The sequence below is a fragment of the Oryctolagus cuniculus genome, chromosome 6 (assembly GCF_051225735.1).
Source record: "Oryctolagus cuniculus isolate XC-2025 breed Fujian yellow rabbit chromosome 6, ASM5122573v1, whole genome shotgun sequence".
In the NCBI taxonomy this organism is placed as follows: Eukaryota; Metazoa; Chordata; class Mammalia; order Lagomorpha; family Leporidae; genus Oryctolagus; species Oryctolagus cuniculus.
Window position 1 is genome coordinate 123,352,613 of NC_142872.1, and position 27,903 is coordinate 123,380,515.

At 39.7% G+C, this 27,903-nt stretch overlaps 1 protein-coding gene and 1 pseudogene across 4 annotated transcripts in view; one reads left to right on the forward strand and one right to left on the reverse strand.

Moving 5' to 3' along the window:
* Positions 1–23,814, reverse strand: part of LOC108176545 (large ribosomal subunit protein eL19 pseudogene) — a 43,786-nt pseudogene extending 19,972 nt beyond the window's left edge.
* CPQ (carboxypeptidase Q) overlaps positions 1–27,903 on the forward strand; it is a 601,598-nt gene that overhangs the window by 568,682 nt on the left and 5,013 nt on the right. The gene's annotated exons all lie outside the window — the stretch shown is intronic.

Genomic DNA, 27,903 nt, shown 5'->3' on the forward strand with positions numbered 1-27,903 from the left:
ATAGAAAAAAAAATTCCAGAAATCCTCATCAAGGTCCCCTTAAATCTTATGCTGAATACTAAACTGAGCAAACATTGGATAAAATTCTGTGAAACTCAGTGAGCTGAGAACTGGAGGCTGAAAGAGTCTACAAGGCTGGAAAAAATCATGAGGTCTTTTTAGCAAAATAGAAAGAACTTGTTGATTATGTCCTACATTCAACAGAATCCCAGCAAAACTAGCCCTAGATCAAGACTGTACTAGACCATAACCCTTCCAGGAAGACTTATTTTTAAAAGCCTTAAAAGAACCAAACATATCTATAACTGCCTAAACAATATTCAAGACTCTTTAAAGGAGGAAAGGAAAACCCAGACACTCAATAGTATAAAATTTATATCTACCATTCAATCAAAATGTCTAGATATGTGAAGAAGCAAGAAAATGTGACCCATAGTCAGAACACTCATCAAAAAAGCAGATTGAGGTCCAAGATGACAGAATAGGATACAGCCACACTAACTTCAGCTGCTCTGGGATATGAAAAGAACAAAGGGAGGACAACATTTCCAGGGACGTCAGTGACAGTGACAGAAATTTTCAGCAAAGAACTGAAAAAGGAGTGAAGACTCCATGGGACAGGAGGAGAGAGGATAGGAACACCACTGCATCAAGTCGGGTGCAGCTCAGCCAGCTGCAGGCTATGAGCTGCCTCATACCTCAATAAGGTATGCAGAAATTACTGCATGCCTTGCACACTCCACCACTCACAGTTTTAGCTGACAGAGAATTCCACAGTCACCCACAGACATTTACTTCAGCCTGGAGAGCTGACTGGGGTCTGAGCAACTGCCAGTCTTGGAGCAGGAAAGTCTGTTAGCTTCTTTTCCTCACCCATTCCTGCAGAGCACCATTGTCCAGCAGCAAAAAGTCGGCCAGTGCTCCTCTGTTCGGCCCCTACCACTATCAGAATCAGCACCAGGAGAAGACACCATCTTCTTAAAGCAAAATGAGAGGAGACTGCAGCAGCCAGTGTCCCTGATGATATTGCACGATGGAGAATCTTGCAGACAACATAGACTTTGAATAAGGCCTGGAGGCGAGTAGGGAGCAGGGTGCCCACCTAAACTCTGGAAGGGAGAACACATTGCCTGCTTCCCATCCCCCCTCCCCACAAGGGCTCCAAGCAAATCATAGAGAAGAAGCACTACCTTAAAAGATGAATATAGGCTGCCATGACTCCTACACAGGTGGCTAAGAGATTCAATGTGAGGGATAAATCCACCGTCCCCACTGGACGAGTATGACCTGGAAGTTTGGCAGGGGGCAAGGTGCCCACTTAAGCCTGTGAGGCTCTCCCTTTTCCTTTTATCACTGGCATTTCTACTGAAACTGCCAAGATGGAACACCAACAGGCAGCTGGATTTGGGAATGCCTAGGCTATCTCCATGGACAGAGCAGCATTGTGGGCTGAGAGTAAATCCACTGATCCCAGTGACTGTGAGAACCCTGCACACTATGACTGTGGGAATTCTGTGACTACAGATAGAGCATGAGATGTAGCTGGGTCTCTGGGCAATCATTGTGTCTGGCTTCGGAGGCTTAGATTGCACTGCGTGTGGACAGATGGTTCTGTGCTCACACTGAAGACCATACAGATCCTTAGTGTAGTTTTTGCAAATGCAAGGGTGAAGTGTGCAGTCACTGTGGGCTCACCCTGGGCATTGATCACCTTGGCAGAGAGGGGGTGAGGCAGGGGTCACATTAGCTGACAAGATCATACCTTAACATTGCTGAAAAAGGAGATCTACCAAGCATAACATGGGTCTCACCCTGGACTCTTGACTGTACCCAAATTCACCAGGGCTCCCTGGCCCCACCCACCACATACCTGTGAATAGCACTGGGTTAGCAGACTTTCCACTAACCCACAGAGACATGTTTCAAAGATGAAAGCCATCAGAAGAAAAAGCCAACAAGCAGTCCCACAAATACCAAAAAAAAAAAAAAAATAAACATAGAAACATGAGAAGCATGAATAAGGAAAACAATATAGCTCCCCAAAGGAAAACAACAACACTTCAATATTAGAATGTGAAGACAAAGAGGTTGTTGAAATGCCTAAAAAGAAATTTTTAAAAAAATGATTATAGGATTACTCAAAAACAATGAGAAGCAAATTCAAGAGTCAAATCCATATGTGACATGGATGAAAAATTTTCCCATGAGATAAAGATATTGAAGAGAAATTAAGCTGATATATTAGGAATGAGGAATTCAATATGTTAAATAAAAAATACAGTGCAAAGCCTCAGCAACAGACTTGATGAGGCAGAAGAAAGATTATCAGAGATAGAGGAAAAATCTTTGAAAATCTTTCAGTCAGACCAAAAAAAAAAAAAAGAATGAAAGAAAGAAAAGATAAGAAAAGAAAAATGAAAGAGTATTCAAGATTTATGAGTTACTATCAATGATCCAACATTACAGATCTTAGGAGTTCCTGAACATGTGGAAAGAGAGAAAGGAGTAGAAGGCCTATTCAGTGAAATAATAATAGAAAACTTCAGCCGGCACCGCGGCTCAATAGGCTAATCCTCCGCCTAGTGGCACCGACACACAGGGTTCTAGTCCCGGTCAGGGCGCCGGATTCTGTCCCGGTTGCCCCTCTTCCAGGCCAGCTCTCTGCTGTGGCCAGGGAGTGCAGTGGAGGATGGCCCAGGTGCTTGGGCCCTGCACCCCATGGGAGACCAGGAAAAGCACCTGGCTCCTGGCTCCTGCCATCGGATCAGCGTGGTGCGCGGGCCGCGGCGGCCATTGGAGGGTGAACCAACGGAAAAGCAAGACCTTTCTCTCTGTCTCTCTCTCTCACTGTCCACTCTGCCTGTCAAAAAAAAAAAATAATAGAAAACTTCCCTAATTTGGAGAAAGAAAGGGACGTCCAAGCATAGGAAGTACATAGAAATCCTACAGAAATTACTAGAAAAGATCTTTAGCACAATACAATATAGTCATACTTTAAATCAACAGTAAAACATAAAGAAAATATTCTAAAATATGCACCAGAGAAATATCACATTACCTTAGAGGATCTCAAATTAGACTTAGAGCTGATTTCTCATCAGAAACTCTACAGGCTAGGGGAGAATGACGAGACATACTCCAATGCTTAAAATAAAATTAAAAAGATCCTGTCAACCCTGAAATGCTCTCATTTATTAATGCAGATGAAATAAAGACCTTGCATAACAGAAATTGAAAGAATTTATCACATTCATACAGCCTTACAAATGATGCGTAAGGATGTGCAACACAGAAAAACATGAAAAGATAGTCGTCATTATAAAAGAATTAAAAGACAGAAAATCTCCTAGTAAAAGTACAAAGGAAATCCAAAGCAAACAATAGGAATATTTGTGGGAAAATGGCAGAGCTAAGTTATTTCTTACCAGTAATAACCTTGAATGTAAATGGCCTAAATTCTCCAATGAAAAGATACAGACTGGCTGAATGGACTAAAAAACAAGACCCATCAATCTGCTGTCTGCCAAAAGCACACCTCACCAACAAAGATACACATAGACTGAAAGTGAAAGGATAGAAAAAGATATTCCATGTTAGTAGAAAGAACACAACAACAGAGGTAACCATCCTGATATCAGACAAAATAGAGTTTAACACAAAAACTGTTAAAAGAGAAAAAGAAGGGCACCATGTAATGATGAAGGGAAGGAAGATGTGACTATAGTAAATGTATATGCACCCATTACCAGGGCATCTGGCTAAATAAAAGAAATGATAATGGATTTAAAGGGAGACATAGACTCCAGTACAATAGTTGGGCACATCAACACCCCATTTTCATCAATGGACAGATCAGCTAAGCAAAAAAAGGAAAAAGCATAGCTAATTGACACTATGAACTAAATGGACTTAATTGATATCTATGAGAAGACTTCATTGCTCAGATAAAGAATTCACAATCTTTTAATCAGTGCATGGAACTTTTTCTACAATGGACCATATGCTAGGCCATAAGGCAAGCCTCACCAAATTCAAAAAAAATGAAATCATACCATGTAGTATTTCTGCCCACAATGAAATTCTGGAAATGAACAACTTAAGAAACCCCAGAAAATATGCAGATACAAGGAGACTGAACAATGATGGGTCTGAATAAACAATGGGTCATAGAAGAAATCAGAAAGGAAATCAGAAAGGAAATCAAAAAATTGGCCAGCGCCGTGGCTCAATAGGCTAATCCTCCGCCTGCAGCACCGGCACACCGTGTTCTAGTCCTGGTCAAGGTGCTGGATTCTGTCCCGGTTGCCCCTCTTCCAGGCCAGCTCTCTGCTGTGGCCAGGGAGTGCAGTGAGGATGGCCCAAGTGCTTGGGCCCTGCACCCCATGGGAGACCAGGAGAAGCACCTGGCTCCTGGCTTCGGATCAGCACAGTGTGCCAGCCACAGCGCGCTGGCCATGACGGCCATTGGAAGGTGAACCAACAGCAAAGGAAGACCTTTCTCTCTGTCTCTCTCTCTCACTGTCCTCTCTGCCTGTCAAAAAAGAAAAAGAAATCAAAATTCCTGGAAATGAATGAACATAACAACAAAACATGTCATAACCTATGGGATACAGCATAGGCAGTGTGAAGAGGGAAGTGTATAGCAATTATTGCCCATATCAAGAAATTGGAAAGTCATCAAGTAAATGATCTATCAGTGCATCTCAAGGTCCTAGGAAAAAAAACTACTCACCAAACCCAAAATCAGTAGGAGGAAGTAAATAATTCAAATTAAATAAACAAAATTGAAACCAAAAAGCAATACAAAAAAAAATAGCATAATGAAGAGCTGACCTTTTGAAAAGATAACCAAAATTGATACATCATTGTCCCAACTAACCAAAAAAAAAAAGTGGGAAAGGACCCAAATTAATAAAATTAGAGATGACAGAGATGTTATAATGAATAATACTGAAATAAAAAGTATCATCACAAATCACAACAAACAGTTATATGCCAAGAAATTAGAAAATCTAGAAGAAATAGATAGATTTCTGGGCACATACAATCTACCAAAATTGAATCATGAAAACATAGAATACCTAACTAGACCAATAAACAAGGCACAGACTGAATCAATAATAAAGTCTTTCCCAACAAAGAAAAGCCCAGGACTGGATGGCTTCACTGATGAATTCTACCAAACTTTTAAAGATTGAATTCCTATGCTCAAACTATGCAAAACAATTGAATCCTCCCAAACTCCTTCTTTGCAGCCACCATCACCTTAATTCCAAAACTAGAAAAAAAGCAGATAATAATAGATCAATATCACTTATGAACATATATGCAAAAATCCTGAACAAAATACTAGCTAATCAAAGCCAACAATTATCAAAAAGATCATTCACTCAGTCCAAGTGCAATTTATGCCTGGCATGCAGGGATGGTTCAATATATACAAATCAATAAATGTGACATCACATTAACAATTTGAAGAATAAAAACTATATGATTCTATCAGTGGATGCTAAGGAAGCATTTGAAAAAATACAACATCCTTTCATTATAAAAACCAGAGTAATGTGGGTATAGGAAGAATATTTGTCAACACAATCAAGGCAATATGTAACAAACCCACAGCCAGAATCACATTGAATGGGGAAAAAATTGGAAACATTTCCACTAAGATCAAGAACCAGACAATGATGTCCATTTTCACCATTGCTTTTCAATATAGTTATGGAAGTTTTAGCCGGGGCAATTAGGAAAAAAAAGAATTAAGTGGAATAAAAATTGGAAAGCAGGAAATCAAATTATCCCTTTTTGCAAATGATATGATCCTATATGTAGGGAAACCAAAAAAACTCTACTAAGCAACTATTGGAACTCATAAGAGAGTTTCGTAAAGTTGCAGGTTATAACATCAACAAAAAAATATCAATAGCCTTTGTATATTTAGACAGTGCTATGGAAGAGAACAAACCTGTAAGATCAGTACCATTTACAATAGCTACAAAAATTTTAAATACCTTGCAATAAATTTAAGGAGGTAAGCAATCTCTACAATGAAAATTAAAAAATATTTTAAAAAGAATAGAAGAAGAACTAAAGAAAGAATCTTCCATTTTGTGGATTGGAAGATATCCATACTACCAAAACAATTTACAGATTCAGTACAATCTCAATCAAAATGCCAATGACATTCTTCTCAGATCTAGGAAAAAATATGCCAAAAATTCATATGGAAACAGAAGAGGCCCTGGATAGCTAAAGCAATTTTAAACAACAAAAACAAGCAGGAGACATCACAATACTAGATTTCAAGACATACTACAGGGCAGTTATACACAAAACAGCCTGATACTGTCACAAAAATAAACATGTAAACCAATGGAACAGAATAGATACCCTAGAAGTCAATCTACACATCTACAACCAACTAATCTTTGACAAAGGAGCTGAAATCAGTCCCTAAAGGAAGGACAGTTTTGTCAACAAATGGTGCTGGGAAAACTGGATCTCCACGTGCTAAATATGAAACAAGACACCTACCCTAACTTTATACAAAAATCTACTCTAAATGTATCAAGGATCTAAATCTGTGACCTGATATCATCAAAGTACTAGAGGATAACATTGGGACAACTCTGCAAAGTATTGGCATAAGCAGAATTCTTGCAGAAGACCCCAGAAACACATATAATCAAAACAATAATACACAAAGAAGATTAATAAAGTTAAGAAGCGTCTGCACTGCAAAGCAAACATTCAAAACAGTGAAGAGGCAACCAACACAAAGGGAGAAAATATTTTATTTTTTTTTATTTTTTTTTTATTTGACAGGGTTAGACAGTGAAAGAGAGAGACAGAGAGAAAGGTCCTCTGAAGCCAGGAGCCAGGTGCTTCCTCATGGTCTCCTACACTGGTTCAGGTGCCCAAGCACTTGGACCATCCTCCACTGCCCTCCCAAGCCACAGCAGAGAACTGGACTAGAAGAGGAGCAGCCCGGGACTAGAACCTGGTGCCCATATGGCATGCCAGCGCTGCAGGTGGAGAATTAGCCAAGTGAGCCATGGCGCCAGCCCCAGAAAATATTTTCAAAGAATGCAACTGATAAAGGATTAATATCCAGAATCTATAAAGAGCTCAAGAAACTCAACTAAAACAAACAATAGAGTTAAGAAATGAGCAAAGGAGTTGAACAAGCATATTTCAATGTATTAAATACAAATGGTCAGCAGACACATGAAAAAGGCTCAGGACCACTACCCATCAGAGAACTGCAATTCAAAACCACAATGAGGTTCCACCTCACCCCAGTTAAAATGGCTCTCATACAGAAATTTAAAAAAAATCCTGGCAAGCATGTGAGGAAAATGTTACCCTAATCCACTCTTGTTAGGAAAACAATCAAGTTCAGCCATTATGGAAGACAGTATGGAGATCCTTCAGAAATAAGAAAATAGATCTACCCTGTGACCCAGCCATCCTAGTCCTGGGAATTTACCCAAATGAAATGAAATCAACATATGAAAGATTTAGGAGTACCCCCATCTTTATTGCAGCTCAATTCACAATAGCTAAGGTATGGAATCACCCAAGATGTCCATCTTGATAAAGAAAATGTGATATATATATATACACAATGGAATACTACTCAGCAGTAAGAAAAAATGCAATCCTGTATCTTACAACAAAAAGGATGCAACTGGAAACCATTATACTTAGTGAAATTAGCCAGTCCCAAGAAGACAAATATTGTATGTTTTCCCTGATCTGTGGTAACTAATAGCTTAGAAAAAGTGTAATGTATATGAGCTAAGTTGACATTTTCAGATTTTATTATTTTTAAAACCCTTGTCTATACTGTTGAGAAGCAGTGTTTTTTAGTTTGTTTTGTTCTGATTTGTTTTGTTTTTCTTGTTGCTATCTGTTGAGCTCTTTATGTAGTAGAGTGTTAAGCTTATGATTATAAAATATACTAAAAATATGCCATTATAAAAATTAAAAGAAAGAATAAGCAAGGAAGGAGGAGGTAGAGTGGGAGGGAGGTTAAGGTGGAAAGTATCACTATACTCCTAAATTTGCATATATGAAATACACAATATTTGTTCACCTTTAAAAAAGCAGCAGATTCATGGAGTGAACTTTTGGCATAATGGTTAAGATGCTACCTGGGATACTTGCATCCCTTATGGGTACAATCTAGAATCCTCGCCTGATTCCAGCTTCCTGCTAATGTACACCGAGGAAGCAGATAATGGCCAGTGGTTGGGTACTTGACACTCACAAGGGAGACCTGAGTTGAGTTTCCAGCTCCTGACTTTGGTCTGGCCAACCCCTGGCTGTTGTAGAAATTTGGGAGTGATCTCATGGATGAGACATAGAGTTTAACTATCTACCTATCTATCTATCTTTCTACAATTCTATCTATATACATATAGATATATCCATATACATATATCTATATGTAGATATATATAGATATACATTTATATACATATACATGTGCATATATAGATACATATGTGTATCTATATGCATAGCTATATACATATAGATAGAAATATATCTGTCTCTCATTTGTATTTATCTCTCCCTCAATTTCAAATAAATAAATGAAAACTTTTTAAAAGCAGCCCAAGAAATGATAGTGATGATGAAATTGATTGATAAGGAATATAAACTGCTGTTATATTCATATATAAATATAAATATAAATTTAAAATACCTCGGCTGGTGCCACAGCTCAATAGGCTGATCCTCTGCCTGTGGCACCAGCACCCCAGGTTCTAGTCCCAGTTGGGGCACTGGATTCTGTACCGGTTGCTCCTCTTCCAGTCTAGTTGTCTGCTGTGGCCCTGGGAGTGGTGGAGGATGGCCCAAGTCCTTGGGCCCTGCACCCCATGGGAGACCAGGGGAGGCACCTGGCTCCTGGCTTCAGATCAGCGCAGTGCGCTGGCCACCGCACGCTGGCCGCAGCGGCCATTGAGGGGTGAACCAACAGAAAAGGAAGACCTTTCTCTCTCTCTCACTGTCCACTCTACCTGTCAAAAAAATACATTACCTCAAAAAATAAATATTTCAATTAAATATTTTAATTAAAATTTTTATTAAAGCAGAAAATAAACATAATGAAAAGAGAAATGGAAACTTTTTATAAAGTGTCAAATACAAATCTATCTCAGAAAAAATACAAATAAGAAATTAAAGAGATTGAACTTGAACTTGAAATATAGTTATAGAAGCAATTCAAACTGAAGATAAAATCCAAGAAACTAATATGGATGAACAGCCCTTTCCCTGTTCTGTGGTAACTAATAGCATAGAAAAAGTGTAATGTATGTGAGCTAAGTTGACATTTTGAGATTTGACTATTTTTAAACCCTTATCTATACTGTTGAGAAACATGTTTGATGGGAACATCACGCAGTTTAACATATATGTAAATGGAGTCCCAGAAAATAGTAGGGTGCTGACAGAAAAAAACTGAAGAATTAATTTCAACTGTTTTCTAAATATAATAAAAATCTGGGCCGGCGCCATGGCTCACTTGCCTAATCCTCCGCCTGCAAGGGCCAGCATCCCATGTGGGTGCCAGGTTCTAGTCCCAGTTGATCCTCTTCCAGTCCAGCTCTTTGCTGTGGCCTGGGAGGGCAGTGGAGGATGGCCCAAGTGCTTGGGCCCCTGCACCTGCATGGAAGACCAGGAAGAGGCACCTGGCTCCTGGCTTCGGTCCAGTGCAGCACGGACCATAGCGACCATTTGGAGAGTGAACCAAAGGAAGGAAGACCTTTCTCTCTGTATCTCTCTCTCACTGTCTAAAACTCTACCTGTCAAAAAAAAAAATAAAAAAAATCTATAAACTCACATATCCAAGAAACTCAATAAAATCCAAAACATATAAAGAGCAAGAAAATCATTATCATCAACTTGCTGGAAACGAGAAATAAAAAGCAAAACCTAAAAGCTTTTGAGATAATAAAAACTTTTCATTAAAAAGAAAAAGATAAAAATAATCATTGTTTTTGTGGGAAAATATAATATCAAGTAATGACATTGATTGACATTTTCAAAGTGCTCAAATGAAAAACTCACATCCTATAATTCATAATCAGCAAAAAATTTTCTTCAAAAAAGAGAATAAATTTAAGAATATTTTAGTCAAATGAAAATTTGATGAGTAAGTATTCATCTGAAGAACTGAACTATAGGAAAGTTAAAAAAGATTTATCAAGTCAAAATACAATGACATCAAATGGAAACTCAGATCTCCAAAAAAAAAAAAAAAAATGGAGGGGGGTGGGAGTTGTAAATTGACAAATGAAAAGAAATATAAAAGATATTTTATTTAAAATACCTCTAAAAAGCAAAATATGCACAGATAAATGTATAATATCAACAGTTTAAAGGTCAAAGAGAAAAAATATAAGTATATTGTTACAAAATTTTTAAATACATGAAGTGCATAATAACTATTTACCACACATTTAAAATGTATGGTAAATGATAGAATAATCACTTTAAAAGATATAATAAATAAACCATAAAGAAGATAAAGTAGAATTTGGAAAAAATATGGGAGGTAGGTAACAGAACAAAAAAAATCAATATAGGTATCAAGGTGGAGGCTTAACCTCAAGCATAACATTAATAAATTAAGCATATATAGATTAAGTGCCACCAAGTTAAAAGAGAGAAAATGTCAAAAAGAATATAATTAGGAAGATCCAACTATATGCTGTTTATTAAAAGAATGCTTTTTAAATATCAAAACACAGGTAGTTTGCAAGTAAATAATCGGGATGTACAGCAAATTTTGAACATACAAATTTTACCATACCTGAACTATCTGAAAAAGTATTCTTCAAAATTAATATTATTAACAGTATGAAGGAGATTTCATAATAACAATTTGTCAATAAGACATAGTTCTGTTAATTATGAGTGTGCCTAATTGCAGATCTTCAAAAATATGTGGAGAAAATATGTGAGAGGATGAAAGACTAGACAAATCAATAGTTTTCAAATACTCATTTCTCAGCAACTGTTAGGACAGGTAGATGAAAAGTCAGTCTGATTGTGGAAGATTCAAACAATCCTATCCACCAACTTGATCAACTCATATTGCAGAGAGTTCTACATACAGCAATGGCAGTATATAATCCTTTCTAAGTGGACATGAGGGGCTGGCACTGTGGCGTAGTAGGTAAGGCCATCACCTGCAGTGCCAACTCTCATATGGGTGCCTGTTTGAGTCCCAGCTGCTCCACTTCCATTCCAGCTCTACAATGGCATGGGAAAGCAGTGGAGGATGGCCCACTTGGGCCCACTTGAGCCCGCTTGGGCCTCTGCACCCACGTGGGAGACCGGAGGAAGCTCCTGGCTCCTGGCTTTGGATCGGTGCAACTTTGGCCAGTGTAGCTGTCTGTGGACAGAACCAGCGGATGGAAGACCTCTATCTCTCTGCCTCTGCTTCTCTGTAGCTTTGCTTTTCAAATAAATAAAATCAATCTTAAAGAAAATTTAAGTAGACATGAAGCATTCAGTATGATGAACCATATGCTGTCATAAAAGAAGTCTCAGTAAATATAAGAGTTGAAATCATAGACAGTATGTTTGTTAACCACTACAGAATTAGGTAAAAAATGAAAATCATTAAGATATCAAGAATATTTCCAAATATGGAAATTAGCACATTTCTGATAAACCAGGGATCAAAGAAGAAATAATAAGGAAATTGGGAATTTTTTAAACTTTGTTGATAATAAGAATACACCAAATCAGAATATGTGGAATGAAGCTAAAGCAGTACTTAAATGGAAATTTACAATTTTAATGCTTGTATTAAAAAAGAAAAATGTTCTAAAATCAACTATCTAGTTTCCAAAAAGAAAAAATATATTAACCCTAACTAAGAGGAAGGAAATCAGAAAGACTGAAAACCAATTAATAGAAAACAATAAATGATAGAGAAAAATTAACGAATTTTGAACCTGTTTTTGAGAAGAGTCTATAAAACTGATAAACTATTAGACTGGTCATGAAGAAAGAGAAGATATAAATTGCCAATTTCAGTTATAAAACAGGGCATCATTACATCATGTCATTTAAAAAATACTAAAAAATCATGAATGAGCAAACACACCAATAAATTTGACAACTTAGATGACACAAATACCTTAAAAGATGTAAATTACTAATATTATTTCAAGAAGAAATAAAAAGCCTAAATAGTCCCATGGATTAAATAATTGAATTTATAAGTAGACACTTCCACTCAAATAAAACTCCAAACCAGGGTGGTTCCCTAGCTAATTCTATCCAATATTTAAGAGATAAATAATAACACTATTACACAAACTTGAAGAAAACAGAGGAGGAAGTAAATCTTTCCCAACTCATTCACTATGACCAGTATTACAAAGTTTCCAAAGCCAGACTAAGAAAACTACAGACCAACATCTTTCATGACCATAAGCACAAAAATCCTTAACAAAATATTAGCAAATCAATAATACACTATGTCCAGATGGGATTTATCTTGGAAATTTAAGGTTGGTTTAATAAATTAAAATCAATGTCTTAAATGCTGTGCTAGCTAGACAGGTGTGTGCATTTGTCAAAGCATGTCTCAAAGTTACATTTAAAATGAATATTTTTTATCCTATGCAAATTATACATAAAAAGAAGAAACAGGATAGGCATTTGATCCAGCAGTTAGGAAGCTGCTTAGGATGTCAACATCCAGTACTGGAAGGCCTGGCTCCAAGTCCTGGACCCTGGGAAGCAGCAGGTGATGGCTTGTACTCAGGTCCCTTCCGTGACATGGGAGATTCAGATTGAATTCCAAGCTCCTGCCCAGCATCAACTGTTGTGGGCATTTGGGTAGGGGTGTGAGCCAGAGAATAGACTCTCTCTCTCTCTCTCTCTCTCTCTTATTCTCTCTCTCGCTCTCACTCTCTTTCTTACTCTCACTCTTATTCCTACTCTCTCTTACTCTCACTCTCACTCACTCATACAAAATAAAATTAGCAATATTAACACTTGCTGTCATCTTACTCTTTCCAAGGTTTTGCAGTACAGTGAATTCCAGTGGTTAATCAGAGAATGAATCAATAGCATGGGTTGTCTTGATCTCTTGGGCATCACAATTGAAATGGATCTTTCTGTCCCCTAAACTCTTACAGAACGTTGGATCTCATGTTCTAGCTCTTGGTGTGTAAGTCCTGGCTCTCCATTTTGGGGCTTCCTTGTGGACAGAGGCTTGAAGCAACTGTCGTAGTTTTTTGCTTAAAATTTTTCCATCAGTGCCTTCTATGAATGTAGTTACTACTGAATGAATGCATTTTTGGATAGCATAAGATACTGTGGAAATTACTGTTTCTCTCTGTGAACATAAGTATTCAAGAGACAACAGGAACAACCATCTATTAGGAATGTTCACTACTGAAACTGCTAAGAAGGCCTCATGATAAAGGATGTGGAACATGAAACATGAGTTTTTTATTTCATTTTAATGAAATGATTCATATGCTGGGTGATGAATGGACCAGAGAAGTTCTCTTCAAAAAACATGATATTTGTGAAAATAAAATTCCCAAAAGGATTAAGGATTTCTCTACAGAGAGAAATAATCCTAAAAATCAGTAGGGAGGGAAGCCATGAAGGATACAATTTTGAAAATATACACATCTAACATGAAATCAGTACAAGGAATTTCAAAAGCACAGGCTCATGTTAGAAGTTCCTGGGCGAGAAAAGATGATGTTGGTGTGGTTGAGGACCATCTGAGGATGACAGCCTCATTGAATTGCCTTCTTGTTCTGTCCAGAAGCTGGGGCTTCCCACTCCTAAATCCTTCATCCACAAGAGGAAAGAGTTTGAAATCCTCACAGGGCAAAAAGTCTATACATCCTGTCGTCCATCCTTCTGTAAAAGAAAGAATAGTAATTATAAGACATAGTGAGAATTTGATGATAATGCATCTAAGCATTTAGTACAAGCCATGGCTCACAGAAAGTATTTAGCAAATTCTGGTTGTGACTGCAGTTCTGATTCTGTTACTTTTTTCAGCATTTTCTTCAGAGACAAACAAGGAATACTGTTTTCCAATCTCTGTTCCATGCTCACATAGAAATAGCCCAGTCCATCCATTGACACACCCTGCACACCTTGATTACATTAAATCAGCCACTGGTTGGAAATTAGCCTTTTTTTCTTTTTAATCTTCATCTGCAGAATCTCAAGCCATGTTAGATTTGTCCTTTTATTTCCTGGTCAACTTCGTTTCTACAAGGATGTATTCCATTAGATTGAAAGTTCCATGAGAGCAGGTACCTCCTAAGAAATGATGTTCAACACTATATTCCCAGAGTCCATCAAGGCCCCTTGGTACTTCACAGTAAATAGATGTCAGTTTGAATGAACATGATCCCTTTTCAACAGCCTTTGTATGCAAGTCATGTTTGAAAGAATCTGCCAGTGGCTACCTTGCCTTAAATGAGTACACATTGAGCTGATTCACAACAACTTGAAGATTATTTCTCAACTGCATGAAATTAAACAGAAAATAATTCGTGCTTCGTGTTCCATGTCCTCCATAATGAGCCTTTCTTAGCAGTTTAATTAGTGAAAGACAGCATATTTTCCCATCCACCTTTGTCAAGAATTCCAAATGCTTTACGGAAAAATAACTCATGAGGAGAACCAGCAGAACTCCTGGAGTTATTTATAAACTCTGCACTGGAAACTCTTTCAGGGTCTGCAGCAGCAAATCTCAGCCCCATTTACTTTACCCCATCATTCTGCAGTTTGAGTATGAGTGACAAAACAGCTAATAAGCACATTACCCCCACAAAGTAGCCATTAGCATCTTTTATCATCAGCAGCCTTTCTCTTTTTATTTTAAAGAACACACAGAAATGTATAAATTGCAGTTTATCTTGCCACAGAAGCATTTAATCAACTGTACTATAATTAAATTTTGGGTGGCTACTAAGAATAATCATTGTTTCTTCATTACAAGCATTGTCCTAAAAATTACATTAATGAGGGTCAATCATAAAGAGCTTTGAGAATTGAGCTGCATTTCAATGTTAAATTTGCATCTCATCTTTGTGTCATCTCTATAAATGGATTGCCATGGGCTGGGAGCTTTTTGTGGGCCTAGGCCTTTCATGGATATTCCTTGAACCAACCTTCTACTTTAAGTGAAATATATTTGCATTAAACACATAGTCATTTCCCAAACTCCTTCTTATACAGTTCTTTTCCTCTGTTCTGAAATTCACAGAGCTTTTCATGTTTAGGTCACCTATTCCCTCACTGCTTAATTATTCTTAGAAGGTTATAATTTATAAGGTTTGATATTAAAAAAAAAATCACATCCCATTATCAGATAGTCAGTTACAGGGGTTGGATTTTGCTGCCAAATTGGGAACTGCCAGCTGACCAAGAAAGAAAAGGGGTATTTACATAAGTAAATAATAATAATTCAGTTAAACATTCACCGATGTGTCTGCCATTGCCAGCATCTAACCTTTTTTTCATTTTCAACAATTGTGGCTTCAAGCATGGACTGTATTCACCATTGTTTTTGTACTCCTTGCTGATCTTGGGGAAAGCTGAAATTTTGTGACATTGGCCAAGTAATTTGTGATCTTTTTTGTAACCAGCTGCCCTACACAAAAGCATAGACATACTTATTTTGGATAAATTCATGCTATCCGACATATAAACAAATCCAGAAAATATAAAAGAATCAAGAGACACTCATACACAGGTCAGTTTTCTTCACTGGACTGAGCTACCTCTACTTCGGTTCACATGACACTGTCCTCATTTTTCTGAACATGATGCATGTCATCCTTTGGTTCTTAAGCTTTTATCTTAATGCGTCTTTTCTGATTATTTTTTTTTATTTAATGAATATAAATTTCCAAAGTACGACTCATGGGTTACAATGGCTCCCCCCCCATACCGTCCCTCCCACCCACAACCCTCCCCTTTCCCACTCCCTCTCCCCTTCCATTCACATCAAGATTCATTTTCGATTATCTTAATATACAGAAGATCAGCTTAGTATACCTTAAGTAAGGATTTCAACAGTTTGCTCCCACACAGAAACATAAAGTGAAAAATAATAGATGATTTTTTAAATGATGATGAAATCAGATCAGACCTATTGTCATGTTTAAATGCATCTTTTCAGATGATATTTTTAAATGGTGAAACTTTCTTCTATATATTTATCTCCTATTATGTATGATATGACTTCTTGTGACCTTGACAGAATTGAAATTGCAGAATTGAAAACCCATTTTGGTTCAGACTCTTGGTCCATCCTACCCATATTTCTGTGATGAACCATGGCCCCCAAGAGACATTTTGTGGAGAGCTTAGCTGCCCTCTTTGATATCACCCCTAAAATTATTAGATGTATCATCTCCAAAATAATATCATTTCTCTTCATAACCAAGTACAATTTAACCACTGTGAATTTATTTTAGAGTCCTTTAAAAGGACAATTTTAGCCTGCTGTAATTTTTGGAAAAGTAATGGAGATTCACAACATTTTATAACTGGAAGGGCTTTTACAGGTTCTCAAGACTGATTCTAATTTGAAAAAATACTAATCCTCAAGTAGACCTTCATAAAAAGAAATGCGTGTTGCTTCTTATCTTTGTCATATATCCAGTCAGATCCCTATCAATAGCAAAGCAAGCTATTCAATCCCATGGTAACTCATCCTTTTGTATTAGTATAGTTGTATCCAAAGTTTTTTTTTTGAACTTTAAGAACTTCCTTGTCTACTATCTTTATCTTTTCAAAGATTGTAAATTATTGGGAAGTCAAGGTTTCCTCTTATAAAAGCCATGGACCTCTTCTTTTTTGATGGATTATGTGCTTGAATGCATAATTATGAACCTTAGATTTTTATAAATTGGTCATCTTGCCTTATAGAAGTGAAAATCACTAGTCAGAGATTTATAGATGCTCCCTTATGACCTCTCTGACATAACCGACCAGTTGGCCTCCAACACCATAAACACTGAACAATGGCTGCAAAATTTGAGGCTTCAACTCCTTGCCACCCAAGTATATCTGCAGTACACCTGTCAGCCAACCTTGCCCAATTCTCTATGTTTAGGATAAGAATTAGTTCAAAAACAGTATGCCCATGTAATGTATTCCACTTGTCTTTGTTTCTCCTTGCCACATAACAAGAGATGGGGATCAATGGGTAAGGGAGAAGGAGCAGTTCAAATATCAAAGTTGCTGGAAAAAAATGCCTTCCATTGCACAGTGGCTTTGTATCATCCCAATATTTGTAGCAAGAAATCAAAAACTGTTTATGAACATAATTTTCAAAACCATGATTATTGTGAAACTTTCATTATAAATTCCATCCTACAAAAATTTTTGAGTCTTTGCAGACCTGAATACCCACGTGCATTGAATGTTCTCACATATGCTCTATCAGAAACAATTTTTCCTAATGTTTTCCTAGTGAACATAATTCATAATTCCCAGGTGAAGAGACCTGCAGTAAAGCATTTACAAGGAGTCACACTGGTTCAAACAGGTGAAGAACTTTACTGACGTGAGACCATGAAGAAAGGGTGGGTGATAGATTCTGTATGGACAAAACAAAAAACGATAAATTAGGACTGATATATAAACATGAGTATGATTCAAAACCACCCCTATAGCAGAAGCATTGCTTGTGGTAGTAAGTAAGAGGCTAGTGGGAAGGAGCTAGGAGCATTTCTTTACAGCTGTGCATGTTTATGACACACATGTGCACACATAAAATCATAAACTCAAAGATAAGGAATCTAGAGTCAGACGTGAGGCAGATCAAGGGAGGAGTGTAGTGTATCAAGGGGTGGGTACCTATTGAGGAAGAGCCAAATTTTATACAAATACAGACACACACACACATACCTACATATAAACGTGGACATTTCAAAACAGTTCACAAAAAAAGAAATTACAATTTTATTTTGTGCAAAAGCTTTTGAAATCCATGCAGAGTGTTTTAGTCATAAATGCATTTTCTGTGAACATTTTGAAGATCCCTCATGTATTTTTCTCAAAATATAAACATACACAAGGGTACTTGAAAAAAGGTCATGGTAGGGGCCAGCACTGTGGCGTAGCGGGTACAGCCACTGCCTGCAGTGCTGGCATCCCTTATGGGCGCCAGTTCGAGTCCTGGCTGCTCCACTTTCAATCCAGCTCTCTACTGTGGCCTAGGAAAGCAATAGAAACTGGCCAGGTCCTCGGGCCCCTGCACCAAAGTGTGAGACATGGAAGAAGCTCCTGGCTCTTGGCTTTGGATGGGTGCAGCTCTGGCCATTGTGGCCATTTGGAGAGTGAACCAGCAGATTAAAGACCTCTCTTTCTCTCCTTCTCCCTCTCCCTCTCCCTCTCCTTCTCTCCGTGTATAACTCTGACTTTCAAGTAAATAAATAAATCTTAAAAAAAAAAAAAGAAAAAAGGTCATGGAAAAATGCAATTAAAAGTGTGAGCTTATCTTGGTGCAAAAAATTTTTGAAATCCATGCACAATATATATTTTCCACATATTATGGAAAATGTTGCACCAGAATAAGCTCATATTTTTAAAGAAATTTTCCACAAATTTTTCAAAGTACCCATATGTTTATGTGTATGTGTATATATATACCCACACACATACATACACACATATATGTTTATATATATATATATTTAAATATATGTTTCCCTCAATTCTCCTCATACTTGGAGATGATTCACACCGTACAGAGAAAAGGCAAACTTTCTAACTGAAAGCCAGTCATTATATTGATAACCAGTTTGTTCATTAGGGTAATCATGGATAAAATCATGGAATATGACTTTGTGAGTCATTTAACTTTTGCAAAGGAATATATGAAAGTTATTATCCTTTTATGTTTGTAGATGGGTAGTGATAAAGTTAAATGTTCTAAAAGGTAAAATCATGACTTTTTGTGAAAATACAAATTGAACACAAATCATAGATTTAATTCTTTAATTATTGAGAGAATGAGTAAGATGTTAAAACCAATTCAAATGATGTTTGATAAACTAAATTTATACACTACAATAAAAATATTAGGCTAGGGGCCAACACTATGGCATAGCGGGTAAAGCCGCCATCTGCAGTGCCAGCATCCCATATGGGTGCCAGTTCGAGACCCTGCTGCTTCACTTCTGATCCAGCTCTCTGCCATGGCCTGTGAAAGCAGTAGAGATGGCCCAAGTCGTTAGGCCTCTTCACCCACGTGGGAGACCTGGAAGAAGCTCCTGGATCCTGGCTTCAGATTGGCCCAGCCCCAGCCGTTGCGGCCATTTGGGGAGTGAACCAACAGATGGAAGATCTCTCTCTGCCTCTGCCTCGCTGTAACTCTGCCTTTCAAATAAATAAATCAATCTTTTTTAAAAAATGAAATATAAAAAAAATCTTTAAAACAGAAAAAGACAAATGGCTAAAGCCAATGAAAACCAAAATGCCATCTTTAAATATATATACATATATATACACAAATATATATACTTAAGTGTGTGTGTGTATATATACATATATATATGACTAAAAATACTTATTGGGCTAGATAAAAAAAATACAGTGGTTAATGTCTTAGAGGCCAGTGAATTTTTGAGATTATATGGGTTTCATTTAAGATTTATTTTATTTATTTGAAAGTCAGATTTACAGGGAGTGAGAGGTCTTCCATCTGCTGGTTCACTCTTCAAATGGCCACAATGGTCAGAGCTGAACCAGTCTGAAGCCAGGAGCCAGGAGCTTCTTCCATGTCTCCTCCATAGGTGCAAGGGCCCAAGGACTTGGGCCATCCTCTGCTGCTTTCCCAGGCATATTAGCAGGGAGCTGGATCAGGAGTGGAGTAGCCAGGACTCAAACCAGTGCCCATATGGAATGCCAGAGCTGCAGGCCTGGGTTTTAACCCACTGTGCCACAGCACCAGCCCCTGGGGTTATCTGTTCTATAAGGAAAAAATCATTTTCATCTCTTCTGGACATCCGGAAGTTAACACATATGTGACTTCACTAAATCTAGGACCTTTCATTAATAGGAAGCAGTGAGTCCATAGAAGAATATGCTCCTAAATAATCTTTGGTGGACTTCACTCCTGAATCACATTGAAAAGATGTCCTGCCTACCTTTCTGCCTTATGGAAAAATGGTGGTGAAAAGTATAAAAATATACTGAGTGGTACTGCACAGAGTGTTGGACCTCCGCTTATATGTGTAAATGCATTGTTACATGTTTTTTGGTAAGGGGCACCCACTTCTTATTTCCATGTCAGAAGCTGAGAGTAGAATCTCCAGAAAATAGGATCTACTTTCTAAAAATTGCTGTAGAGAAGGAGAAAGAGACAAATATTTCTCTCTACTTCTGTCCTTTTAAGTGTTTCATTATTCATTCATTTACCCATTCAGTGATTTAATAGATATCTGTTGAACATCTGCTTTGTACCAGACATTGAGACATGGAGTGAAAAAGATAAAGTCTCTGCTCTTAGGGAGCTCACATTCTAGTTAACAAATATTAAGCCACTATAATAGTATAGTTTAGAGTGTAGAAACTACTATGAGAAAAAAATGGGAGGGGGGGCAGCAGGGTAAGGGAGGTAATCATTAACTAGAGGGAGGGGTGGACTTTAGATGAACTGGCTGGACATCCCAGGAGGGTTGGCCAACCCAGAGTGTGGTCCAATCAGAGTAGCAGCATTGGTGACTGTCATTCACCTTCTGAAATGGTCCCAAGACACCTCCAACCCAAATTTCCAGCTGCTTGTTGGAATGGGAGTGGGAGCCCAGAGCAGCAAGTGGAGTGAGTCATGCCATTTCCCGAAGGGAAAAAAAAGCACATTTGCTGGGACAGGGCAACGAGGGAAGGTGCAGAGCATGGGCTTCCGATCAGAGACAGCTGAATCTGACTCCTCTGCATGGCACTCACTACTCTAACTTGAGACAAGTTGCTTAATCTGCTTTCCATCCGCTAATGACATGTGACGATCATTCCCTCATGGGGTCACTGGGAGAAATAAATGGAAATACTCTCCAAAAAGCCCTCAGTACATAGGAAATACTCGACAAATGCTGTTATTTTTGTTATTCCTTCATATGGAGAGCCTGCAATACCGTCTTCACGTAGTACTGATTGGCTTGTCTTGATACAGCCATTCAGCATTTTGGAAAGAAAACTCATTATCAGAGTTCAGGTACCTTGTGACCTGGAGATACCCCAGATGCATTAACATTGACCTAAGCTATGTGGTTGAAATTATCCTGACAGCCAATCCAAATTTTCCAAAGAGATCAAAGCTCCATGGGCTTAGTGTCACATATTAAACTTAAAATTTGAGGATTCCAGAGTGGGTTAAAGTTTACAAACTAAATTATAATACTTTTCTTGGAGGTTTAATTGGAGATGTTCTTTCCTTTGCTGTCCTTTGTTTTCTTTCCTTCTTCTCCCCTCTTGTGAGTTGCATTTTCTTCTGGGGAGCTATGGGTTAGAAGGCTATTAATTAGCTGCTCCTGATTCTAATTTTCAATAGGATTTAGTGAGGATTAAACTGCCCCCTTGAAAAGAGAGATTAAAAGTCAGGAATTAATTTCTATGAGTTGAATTTCTAATTGTTTTGTTAATAATGTTTTTTCATTTGATAATGTTGCTGAAAGAAATAATAATTTTAATTAAATTTTAAATGTATTTATAGCATTTTATGGATTCTAGGGAGACTACATTTTCTTGCAAGGAGTATATTGAGACTATAACATTCTTCTCTAACCCCATAATTATTATGATCAGGGGAATGTCTGTAATACATTCCATTGCAATTAAATTGCATACCCCAGACTGTTCAAGATCTGTTTATAAAGGAGAAATGGATTTTCCACAGCTGCTTGCCTGTGAGTGCACCCTTCATACTCTGCAGCAGCCAGTGTATGCGCTGAAGTTACAGAGCTGAATTTAAACTTTCAGATGTCTTTCAAAAACTTCCCATAACACAAATTGTTTAATTTGTGTACATGAAAACCCACTGACTGCATACGGATGAAGGTCAACATACAGTAAGAGGGGGCTATGTGGATCTCTATGTCTTTGCCTGACCATCCCTTCAGGAATTAGCAGGCATGCAGTCTCTTGTTCCAGTATCTTGTGCAGTGGTATATTCTTGTGAAGACTGAAATGCACTGTGAGCTTTATGGGGCAGCTTCAGTATTTCTCACAGTATTCACCCAGTCACATAGCTGGAAAGTATTTTCTATGAGATGAGTATTTACTAGAAGAGAAGAGGAGAGGAGAGGAGGGGAGAGGGAGGAGGGGAGGAAAGAGAAGAGAGAAAAGAGAAAAGAAGAGGAGGGGAAGGGAGGGCAGGGGAGGGAAGAGAAGAGGAGAGGGGAGGGGAGGGAAGGGGAGAGTAGGGGAGGAGAGGAGAAGAAAGGAAAAAGAAAAGAGCCTCATGGAAAGAGAGGAAGGGGCAAAAGAAAGAAACAAGGAGGAGGGAAAATAATCCAAACCACAACCAAGGTGGGGCCTTAGGAAAAAGACTTCGTGATCCACTTATTCCATCTTGCAGAAGAACAATCAGAAGAATAATGAGAACTTGGATTTATTAAATTTACAATTTCAAATCCTCCAAATTGTATTTAGTTGATCACGGAACCATCCTGATAGATACCTAACAGTGATAATGAAGAATTAAATGACTACTCACTAATCCTTACAAGCATCTTGGAAGTTGAGTATCATTAGCCCCATTTCATGATTGAGGAAGTGAAGTTGAATGGCCTTACCTGACTCTTTCAAAGTCATCCAGTTACTCAGTAAAAGAGTTTGAACTTTAACCCAGGCCTGTCTGTCTCCAACTGCATGTTCTGTCCACTGTTTCTCCCTGCATGGTTCCTGCTTCTCAAAAGATAAGTGTTCACATCCTTAAACTCCACATCTCGCTTGGAAATAATCTCCTAGCAGGAACGGCCCTAAGAATGCCCTAGTTTGCTTCCAGGGATGAGTATCAGCCTTCAGAGAAAGCTCTTTCAGCAGCTTTCTGTATCTCTGCGTGTGGGTTCCTGTTCAGAGCTCATCAGCCTGTCAGAGGATACCATGCAGTGTTCCCTAGGGATAGTTAACACCCCCCCCCCCCCACCTCCACCACCGCCACCCTACACTGTCAGGCATGCCGAGAAACGGAGAGGCAGGATCTCTCTCCGCAGCGGTCTGTGAGATCAGTAATCGATCGGGGCTGTGGGCTGTCGCTGATAAAATGTCTCCTTGGAACTGCAGAGTCGGTGCTGAAAGGAGGCCACCAGGCCCACCCTCACACTCCCGTGGTGACGTCAGATCTTCTGGAGAAGTTTTCCTCCTGGGGCCCGTTCATGGGAACTTAGCTGACCTCTGAGGACAGGCCTGGCTCTGAGGGAGGGCAGCCAAGCATCCACCCATCTGGCAGGCAGATTCCTTCAGTCTGAGACACAGAGGGAATGTTGGAGGCCTGACTGGGGCATGCACAAACACTTCTTGCCTCTCTTTGATCAGCATGGACTCGTGAGCCTTTTCTGTTGGCCACAGTGCAGCGTCCTTGAGAAGCTCTGAAAGGGAGGAAAACAGCCCCAAGTGAGCCACGCTCTGTCTCCTGGAATTAAATGTCCCTTCCTGTTTCCTGACGCGCGCAACTCCAATCCATCCTTCACGTACCCTCTGTGACCTCCATTCTTGGAGTTTCTTGACTCCGTCCTTAATTTGTGCATTAATTTGGCATCCACCTGGTGCTCTCTGGAGTCTGGAGAGCATGCGCTCCTCACCGGCTTCCGCTGATCTGCCGATGTCACGTTTTCTGTTAGAATGCTTCCAGTTCCCACCAAAGTAAACACGCAAGTTTGTCTGTCCTCTGTGTGCTGTGGCTCATGGCATCAAAAACCTTTGATTATAAGGTGGACTTCTGGCCTTCCCACTGGGAAGTGCGGTGGTTATCTCAGAGACTGAGATGCCGTCTCCTAATGCTGGTCCTTGTCACCCCGCTTCCCCAGCCATCTCCCCCACCTGCCTGGTTGTTAACTCAGTTCCTGCTCCCCATTTTTCAGGGGCATCCTCCTAAGGTGCAGCTTCAGTCACCCCACCTTTCTGTCCATTGGTCCTCCATGCTGAACTACATTCAGTTTGTTTTCAGCCTTACCCCTGGGACCTTCAGTAGTCAGTTGTAACTTGATCTGCTAACCATTAGGCCAGTATGACCCCCATATCACCCAAAGTAGAATGTCCATATATTCTATTTACCTGGAATACCTATTCTCATATCTGTCAGTTGACATCCTAAGCACCTATGCTGAATATTCTTTTTTACCACCCTCTGTCATTCCTCACCTTTCTCTGCCCTACACTGTGCCTCTGAAGGTGAACTGTGATGGACTGCGTTGGTGAGTCATCCATACCCTCTGGCTTATGATGGAGTTTGGGCAAGAAGAGGCCCAGTAGGTTATGGAGAGGCACCAATAGGGGATGAGTCCCTGCCTTTTTCTGCAGACACCCACAGCTTCTTTCCTACAGTTACAACTGCAGCTATAGCTGTTCTCCCTGGGTTCTAGTAATTGTGTGACATCTTGCCCTCTCCCTCTCCCTCTCCCTCTCCCTCATCCCTCTCCCTCATCCCTCATCCCTCCCCCTCATCCCTCATCCTTCCCCCTCATCCCTCCCCCTCATCCCTCATCCCTCCCCCTCATCCCTCATCCTTCCCCCTCATCCCTCTCCCTCTCCCTCATCCCTCCCCCTCATCCCTCTCCCTCTCCCCCCCCTCATCCTTCTCCCTCATCCCTCTCCCTTCCCCTCATCCCTCCCCCTCTCCCTCCCCCTCCCCCTCTCTCTCATCCCTCTCCCTCTCCCTCTCCCTCCCCCTCTCCCTCTCCCTCATCCCTCCCCTTCATCCTTCATCCCTCCCCCTCATCCCTCTCCCTCATCCCTCCCCCTCATCCCTCATCCCTCCCCCTCATCCCTCCGCCTCATCCCTCTCCTCATCCCTCTCCCTCCCTCTCATCCCTCTCCCTCTCCCTCATCCCTCTCCCTCTCCCTCATCCCTCTCCCTCATCCCTCCCCCTCATCCCTCATCCCTCCCCCTCATCCCTCATCCCTCCCCCTCATCCCTCCCCCTCATCCCTCCGCCTCATCCCTCTCCTCATCCCTCTCCCTCCCTCTCATCCCTCTCGCTCTCCCTCATCCCTCTCCCTCTCCCTCTCCCTCCCCCTCTCCCTCTCCCTCCCCCTCTCCCTCCCCCTCCCCCTCTCCCTCCCCCTCTCCCTCTCCCTCCCCCTCTCCCTCTCCCTTTGTTCCATTAGGTCTGGTGATGGTAATAGCTCTCCATTTTTTGCGAACTCTGGGTGCTTCGGCATGTCTTATTACTTTTACTTAGCCCTGACCACTCTTAGTAAATAATCCTTTCATTAAATTCTCCAAGTTACCTTCTTGGAGTCCCGTCTGTTTCCCACAAGAACCCTTACTTATACAACAGCCTTGGGATCCAGTTTTCTCATAACTTTTGCTATTTAATTCTTTTGGTCAGTGAATGTTGCTACTTTATAGCATCTGGTGCTATTTGGTGCTACTTTTTAGGGTTGATGACAGAATGAGGAGCAAAACAGAGGCTTTGACTTTAGGGAGCTTATGATATCATGGGAAAAACATGTGAAATAAGCAGTTATAATAAAAGATGGTGAAGATTTTGATAAGGAGACATTTGGTGAGCACACAGCAAGGAAACTAGTTTGGGATCAGCATGATCATTCAGTGACATGAACACCCGGCCATTTTTTTGCCTTTTCTTTGTAGCTCTTACAGTCGATTCTGATTGTGTTGTTCTTACTTATGTACACATCTGCTGTGCTCCTACAGTATGTCAGCTGAGATAAAATCAACCAAGTCAAGAACAAAGAAGAATTACATTTATTTGTGGCTTATTGGAATTGCAGCCTTAGAGACACAAAATTCAAGCAGCCTTGAAAATGTGCTCTTAGGTTTTGTAAGATGATGGTGTTTTTATAGCTTACACTGCAAGAAAGTTGTTAATTACATTTGTTGTTTATCAAGAGTTGTGATTGGTGCAGCAAAAGTTTGCAAGAAAGGGATTGGGTATAGTTTTAGAAAGCAAGGGGGTTGAACTCAAAAATTACAAAGTTTAGTGAATTTCATTCCAGAAATTGCAGTTAGGCCCAGTTTACAAGGTCAGCACGTACCCAGGTGGGTATGTACTTACAGTTCAAACATTCAGCTCAAAGGTTCAATTGTGTAATGTAGCTCAGCTCAAAAGTTAAGCTGTGGATGTGCCCTAGACCTATTTAACTAGAGCCTCCCAACTCCAGTGTTATTCCACTTTATCTTCCTTGACATGCAGACAGCAGAGAGACTTTCTTTTTCACCTTTTTCATGCCTGCTTTAACCTGCTGCCTGTAATATTTTTGTAGGGACTCAAAACTTGTATAGTTGAATTGGACTGAACATCCAGAACAGTTATGGACCTCAGCCCTAGCCCACCCCCTGAAAGGTTTTGTGTTCCCCGGCTCTATAATGATGAAAACAACCTTTCTGAACTACTGGAGTAACTAAAAACATGTTTTGCTAGTTCAGAAAAAAAAATCATTGCTGGGATAAAGGCCCCTAAACACAGTTGAAGGGTTTGATACATACTGTCAGTTTAATGCACCGTGATTGGGATATTTGCCAATAGGCACGGAATCCATCAATTGTCAATGTTGATTGCTGAGTTTTTGTTTTGTTGACTTGACTAGCCTGTGTCCTGTTTCATATCCCCACAGCCATGGTGCTATTAATGAATAAGAGGGAAGCCCAAACCCCATTCCAGAACAAGGAAAGGACAACTACTACATCATGTGTTTCCCCATACATGAAAGCTAACAAACCAACCATTCACTTGAACTTGAACACAGAATGGTGATAACTAGAGGCTGTGAGGGGTTGGAGGGAATAAAGGGAGCTTGGATAATGGGTACCAAGTCAGAATTAAATCAAGTTCCTAGTGTTACACAGCATAGTGTGGAGTCTATAGTTAGCCTTTATTGTGTGAACAAGTAGAAGAAAGAGGCCCCAAGCCAAGCCTCTAAAAAATAATGTCACAGAAGAATAAATGTTGGTTACCCTGTGTTTGTTTGTTTGTTTGTTTGACAGGCAGAGTGGATAGTGAGAGAGAGAGACAGAGAGAAAGGTCTTCCTTTTGCCATTGGTTCACCCTCCAATGGCCGCCGCGGCTGGCGCACCGCGCTGATCTGAAGGCAGGAGCCAGGTGCTTCTCCTGGTCTCCCATGGGGTGCAGGGCCCAAGCACTTGGGCCATCCTCCACTGCCTTCCCGGGCCACAGCAGAGAGCTGGCCTGGAAGAGGGGCAACCGGGAAAGAATCCGGCGCCCCGATCAGGACTAGAACCCAGTGTGCCGGCGCCGCTAGGTGGAAGATTAGCCTATTGAGCCTCGTCACCGGCCCCTGTGTTTTTTTTATTTCTAATTATTACTTTTAAATTTACAAAAGAAAAATTGTGAGGTGTCACTACCATGAGTTCCCACACACTCCTCGAGCCATAACATCTAATATTAATTTGTCGTAGTAAATGAACCACACCCAGCTTTCCCTATTTTTTGTAAGCAAATTCTTTTCACCCCTCCCCCTCCTCTCAGCTCCTAGTAATCAACACTAATATTCAGATTGACTTTATTGTAATTCACACATGTAAGAGAGAACATGAAGTATTTGTCTTTGATCACTATACACTGTATACATGTATTGAAATGTCACTAGTAGCCCATAAATATGTATAATTATTGTCAATAAAAAATTTTCAAACTTGCGTGATGCAGCTATATTAGGGGAAAGGTTGGGGCATTCC